This window comes from Cydia fagiglandana, chromosome 15 (genome assembly GCF_963556715.1).
Source record: "Cydia fagiglandana chromosome 15, ilCydFagi1.1, whole genome shotgun sequence".
In the NCBI taxonomy this organism is placed as follows: Eukaryota; Metazoa; Arthropoda; class Insecta; order Lepidoptera; family Tortricidae; genus Cydia; species Cydia fagiglandana.
Genome location: NC_085946.1, coordinates 14,860,185 through 14,867,359, shown reverse-complemented (window position 1 = coordinate 14,867,359; position 7,175 = coordinate 14,860,185).

Here is a 7,175-nt window from a genome sequence, read left to right as displayed (position 1 = left end):
ACCTACCTACCTACCTACTACACCTACCTACTATACCTACTAAAATTAATTCTGAATATCATAAGCGCACGCAGCACGCGCACGCAAGACTGAAACCGCAAGATATTAGACTAAAACCGCAAGAAATTAATCACAGTGCGTACTAAGCGTATGTATCGCCAAAGTCACAGATTTTGTAAATAGTCCAAGTTTGCAAAAAAAGACTCATTTCATCATTATTGACATATTGAACCATATATGGTATCATTACCGCTAACTCATCTTGATTGAAATCTTCAAATAAAATTAAACCTTATTAATGCCATATCCGTTAAGTCGTCTTTCGGCCAGTAAAATAGTTTTATATAACTTATTTAGTTATGAATATTTTGACCATATAACATAATTAGTGTTGGCTCTCGACAGAGTATAAATGAGTTCAAGGGCATGATTTGTTTACAATCTAAATTAAATACTTAATAATGATTAATGACAGTCCATGCTGAATTATGTGATGATCATTATACTTAGCAAGCACGCATACTCGCATCGCATAGTTACAACATGCTACTTAAAAGGTACTTACTTTTTTTGTTTGTTAGATATAACTTACATCTATTTATTATATACAAGTTACTGTCAATAGTTATTTACGATAGAAGTGCGGAAAGTAGAAAATTCGCAAAGAGTAGCGATAAATTAAAACAAGACTGAAGGGAGCTAGGGAGTGTTTTAGACCGAAACGAGTTGCAAATTAGGTACCTATTCGCACGTGTATCGTACAACGTTTTACAGTGCCTACATACGGCCCCTTAAACTTTCGACATAGGCACGGAAAGTGCTAATTTCCGCATAGTGCGAGAAAGTAACACCATATGTACCTACTGGAAAAAAGTTTCTATACCTACCTAATTAATTGTAATTAAAATAGGTACGTGTCTGGAAATTCCTACAGCCTTCAACGTGTCTCGCTCCACCTTGTAGAGCCTTCCCACGGTCAGTATATGACCATACAATTCATACACTTGCCATTAAAATCCTTCACTTGGTTGTCGGCTTTTCTCACGATAAATCTGATACTTACAGCCAAAAGTTTTGTCATAATTATAATATTGTTAACAAAAAAATAACCTCTTTACCATACAAATACAATTGCTTTGCCGTCCGAGGGGATATTTGAAGTTTGACTCTGACTTGATGACAATTATGAAGTGTATTACCTCTACCTACCTTCCATAATCACAATGAAAAGTATAAAGTCTAGCCTTCTGAAATCGAATACTATACATGAGAAGTAACGCAACGAATAAAGGATGACTCACGTTAGACTGGGCCGTGTCCGGGCAGTTTTCGGCACTTTTCTGTGACATGACATGACAGGCGATCACGTGATGCTAACCCGGTCTAACGTGAGTGAGAACTTCCTCCCTTCCTTTTTAGGGTTCCGTACCCAAAGGGTAAAACGGGACCCTATTACTAAGACTTCGCTGTCCGTCCGTCCGTCCGTCCGTCTGTCACCAGGCTGTATCTCACGAACCGTGATAGCTAGACAGTTGAAATTTTCACAGATGATGTATTTCTGTTGCCGCTATAACAACAAATACTAAAAACAGAATAAAATAAAGATTTAAATGGGGCTCCCATACAACAAACGTGATTTTTGACCAAAGTTAAGCAACGTCGGGAGTGGTCAGTACTTGGATGGGTGACCGTTTTTTTTTTGCATAATGGTACGGAACCCTTCGTGCGCGAGTCCGACTCGCACTTGCCCGGTTTTTAAATCTGTTACAAAATTAAATAAACAATGCCAGTTAATTGCCAGTTAGTAACATTTGGCTCCGTTAATAAAATAAACGTGTTTAAGAATAATTTACACGATAATTACGTACAGTTTTTGGTAATGGCGGTATTTACACTTTCTGAATCGTGATTGTTATTATAATTATTACGCCGGATTTACGCACTGAATGCGTATTAAAATAATAAGGAATGTAAACAAGGTATGTATGGTATATAACACAAGGTCGGTGCTATTGACCTTTTATTTAAAATTTTAAACTATTAAAGTTCATTGTTTTAAAGTGGATTTAAGTTGGGCATGCAAAGGCTGACTCACGCTTCAGTTTTCTATGAAAGCATCACGGAATTCACGGATCATTTGTCATAGAAAAAGAAGTGTCTGAAGCCACGTCCCGGGCTCGGATCGTTCCAACGTGAGTCAATCTTATGGCGTAAATATATCATTTGTAGGTATTGTAAGAAATTGTATATTGTCTTTATTGATACAATTTGTGAAAAGAACAAGAAGAAGAAGAAGAAGAATCAAGAAGGCACTACGAGCTAATAATTTTGGATTTTGAAGAAATTTAAGTACAGTATAAAAAAACATGTTTTATTTTTCGTAAATTATAGGTATGTAATTAAGAAGAAGTGTTTTGATAAATACCTACTGAAACAAATTGAATTTTAAATAGTAAAGATTGACTCACGCTGTCATGTTAGACCGGGTCGGGGACGCCCGGGGCTTCCGGCGCTTCGGTTTCTATGGAAAGCACCACGTGATCACCGATCCGCCGTCATTGACGACCGGTCTGGCCTAGTGGGTAGTGACCCTGCCTGCGAAGCCGATGGTCCTGGGTTCGAATCCCAGTAAGGGCATTTATTTGTATGATGATACAGATATTTGTTCCTGAGTCATGGGTGTTTTCTATGTAATTAAGTATTTGTATATTATATTTATCGTTGTCTGAGTACCCACAACACAAGCCTTCTTGAGCTTACTGTGGGACTTAGTCAATCTGTGTAAGAATGTCCTGTAATGTCCTGTAATTTTATAGAAAAAGACAGGTCGGACGTCTCGGCCCGGGCACGGCCCGGTCTAACGTAAGTCATCCTTGAAATCATTATTGATACCAAGATTAAAGTGGTGCAAGACTTGCAAGAGCAATTAATTAATCCGAGGTGAGTCGTAAAAATCGCCGCAAATCCAGTTTAAGTTCGTAAATCGTTCCTCTCGTAATTGAAATGTAAGTAAAGATATTTTTATGAGGGTGCCTAGCTAAGATGCCAATTATTTGCGCCGCAGTATATTTCGCTCGCACTAATATTAAGAGTATGAGTGGGATGCATGGTAGAGTCAGACCAAGCTAAATTGGCAGCGATTTTAATAGCCCTAACGGCGCAAGTGTTAAGTCCTCCTTAACTTCTTCTTCTTCCTGGCGTTATCCCGGCATTTCGCCACGGCCCATGGGAGCCTGGGGTCCGCTTGACAACTAATCCCATGATTTGACGTAGGCACTAGTTTTTACGAAAGCGACTGCCATCTGACCTTCCAACCCAGAGGGTAAACTAGGTCTCTTATTGGGATTAGTCCGGTTTCCTCACGATGTTTTCCTTCACCGAAAAGCGACTGGTAAATATCAAATGATATTTCGTACATAAGTTCCGAAAAACTCATTGGTACGAGCCGGGGTTTGAACCCGCGACCTCCAGATTGCAAGTCGCACGCTCTCACCGCTAGGCCACCAGCGCTTCCAGTCCTCCTTAACTCAAAAATCTTTTATATTTAAGACTTGTAGTTAAGTTTGTACCGTAAACTCGGGTTACTTTGACCCAATGGAAGGTAACCCGCATGAAATCCTCATTTAAAAGGGCCTAATAAAAAACATAAACTTATCAAAGTTTAGCTAAGACCAACCTCATTGCATATTTCCATAATTATAGTGCAATAATATATGTAGCCTGGACCGAGTAAATCTCAATGGTCAAAGTTAGGGTAACACAGAAAACCGCCTAGCCTAGGGGTTGGCCTGTGTAGGGTAACCAGGACTAAAGTAATCCGACTTTACGGTATTTACCTAAATGTCATCATTTCATAAAAGTTTAACGTTTAAAATAACTATCTTGGTCTGAATCTAACAAAATGATATAATATTAGCTTCCATCAGTTCGGAAACAGAGGGCCTACTGTGAACCATGTTCGAAGTGTTGCTTCCCTGTCACACTTATGTACGAATTTGCAAGTGCGACAGAGGCAACACGTCGGATGAAGCCCTCAGTCTTGAGATCGTCGTACGGCGTTTCGTAATCACTAATCATGCACTAATAGACCACGCGATATTAGAGCGTGTTGTGGCCTTTAGCACAGAATAAATAATAGTACTAGGTACAGAAGACTCACTCTCTAACAAAACGCGTCTGTCACGATCAGCACAGATATGGCCGCTAGGTGGCGATCTGCGCCTTGCGCCACGCGCGGCTTATGGCAAACCCCAAAATTGGGGTCGAACGGATGTACTTTTAGCTACCTGTAGCAAAGCGACGGAATCGCGGAGTGAGCCACGCCTGCCTTCAGGAGTTATGGTAAGCAGGCATTGAAGTATCGGTAGCAGTTTTAAACTTTGACTTCTCAATTAACTAATACAGTTTGTATTATTATTTTTAAGGTAATTTAATGTTTTATATTTATTTAATAGTGATGTATCAAGGTAACTTAATGCAGTATATTTCTACTACTGTAAATATACAGTAGTATATTTCTAATTACCTGACATCGTAAATTTTAAAGCATTTTCGGTGCAGCGGAGTGGTGTTAACGGAATTGTTATAAACAATTTCCACCCTAATGATTAATTAGCGTTAATTACGTTAATATTAACCTTAATTTACCATTTCAGTTGGAATTATCTATACTACCATTTCCGTTAACATCACTCCGCTGCACCAAAAATGCTATAAAATTTACGTCAGCTAATTACTAACGAACTCAGAGGGTAAAAAAAAAATAGGCCATTCGGACTCGCGCACGAAAGGTTCCATACCATTACGCAAAAAACGGCAAATAAATCACGTTTGTTGTATGGGAGCCCCACTTAAATATATATTTTATTCTGTTTTTAGTATTTGTTGTTATAGCGGCAACAGAAATACATCATCTGTGGAAATTTCAACTATCTACCTATCACGGTTCATGAGATACAGCCTGATGACAGACAGACGGACACGGACAGTGGAGTCTTAGAAATAGGGTCCCGTTTTTACCCTTTGGGTACGGAACCCTAAAAAAAATTTGCGCCTTAAGTATTATTCGCTCGTATTCTTATTGACATTACCATCGTAAAATCAAAGATTACAATAAAATTTACTGCCTCATTAAAATCCGTAACATTTAATTTGAATGTTTTATAAGGTTGTACTAAATTAAGAGGTATCAGTGTAAATAATGAAGGATTAAGAGCATTAAGAATGATGTGGACGGTGCAGTAATGTTGCACGCGTATTGCACAAGATGCACCGCGCGCAACGTGTAATTCACTTTAGTGTTATCTCGCAATGCAATTGCTCTGGTTTTAAAGTCACGTCTCTGGGAGACCGAGCTCGGAAAACATATATTTAAACTCAAAAATGCGCGTTTTCCCAGAGATAAGACCTAGCTAGATCGATTTATCGCCTCCGAAAACCCTATATAGCAAATTTCATCGAAATCTTTAGAGCGGTTTCTGAGATCCCCGAAATACGAGTATACGAACGAGTAATATAAACAACTAAGGTCCACTTGTACCATTCACTAACCTGGGGTTAACCGGTTAAATCTGGAGTTACCAGTACAATACTGGGTTAACGGCGGCTTTACCGGTTAACCCCGGATTAGTGGAATGGTGCAAGTAGCGTTAAGTGTGTTACTGTTAGTAATGTGAAACTTTACGCCACATACCTATTCGTATGTAAAGTGTCACATTACGTTTCATAAGCTCATGCGACATCTGTCAATGTGACGCTACAATTGCGACGATCTTGATCTCATGGACATATTAGTGTAGTAAACGAAGCAAGTTTTTGTATGGAGACCCATGCATTAATTTCTCAGTCGATGAAATTTTGCTTGGTTATTGTATAGTATGAGCCGAAACTAACATATAAATATCCAAAAAAAAAACCAGTCCTAAGTTAGGTATTTATACGTAAAAATACAAATCTGTTTATATATTTAACCGAGTAATTCCTCCGTCTAAAATTATTTTACCAAATAAGTTATTTGTATCAGTATGTGATACTAGAAAAAAATCTAAAACTTTTGTCAAACATGAAAATATTTTTTTTACGATAATTCCTCTTTTGGCGCTCATTTTCATCGGAAAATTGCTCTGCCATTTTTTCCTTCTTATATGATCTTAGAATATAACTTGGCGTAGTGGGTAAGAAAATCCAAAAAAAAATGCATACCCAAGTTTATGTATTTTAGAACTATAAAAAACTGAGAGTGGAAAATTTCTCAGCCTGATTTCTTTTTAAATATATACTAAGTAGTCACGTATATACTTAAATCCAAAATATCCAAAAGAACTGTCATCCCTTGTACACCCCGCTCCCTATACACTGCTCCCGATATGTTTAGTTTTGAATACGCTCGTTATTTTTTTGGATGTTTTTATAGTTGAATGGAAAGAAAACTGTGAACTTAATTCAATAAATTAAATGGATAGAGAAATTTTCCACAGCGAGTAAAAAGGCAATTTCTGAAAAAAAGTATAGTTACATGGTAATTTTTTTAGATTTTCAATTTGTATGTATAAATAGGCAATAAAATGGCATTCCAGTGAAAAAATTAGACTGAGCAATTTTCCGGTCCAAGCCACGCCAAAAAAATTATATTTTGTTAATATTGGTATTTCTGCGGGGATTTTTTTTTTGATATTTCATATATTGTTGCAATACGTTACATGAACATGTCCGGAGAAGAAAGTTTAAACGGAGCAATTTTCCGTAAAAAGATATTAACGATTTAAGACTTTAGGTATTTACTTAAATACTATTATTATTATTTTTTGGAAATTTATACAATACTTTTTATTTATTGATACTTTATCATACTGTAAAGCTTTTTCTGGCTGAGGAATTACTGCGGGGTCCACTACCTTTATTTACTACACTATATTACTTATTTTGGAAATAAAAATTTAGGGCAGTTTAAAAAACAGATTAGGTAAAAGATTAAATTTTAATTACGGTGCAAGTGTAAGTTAGGAAATACATCATCATCATCATCATCATCAGGCTATATTAGTCCACTGCTGGACATCTAGCCCTCCCCTAAAGAGCGCCATAGCGCCCTGTCTTCAGCTTGCCGCATCCAGCATCTGCCTGCAGTCTTTCGCAGATCGTCATCCCACCTGGCCGGAGGGCGTCCTACACTACGT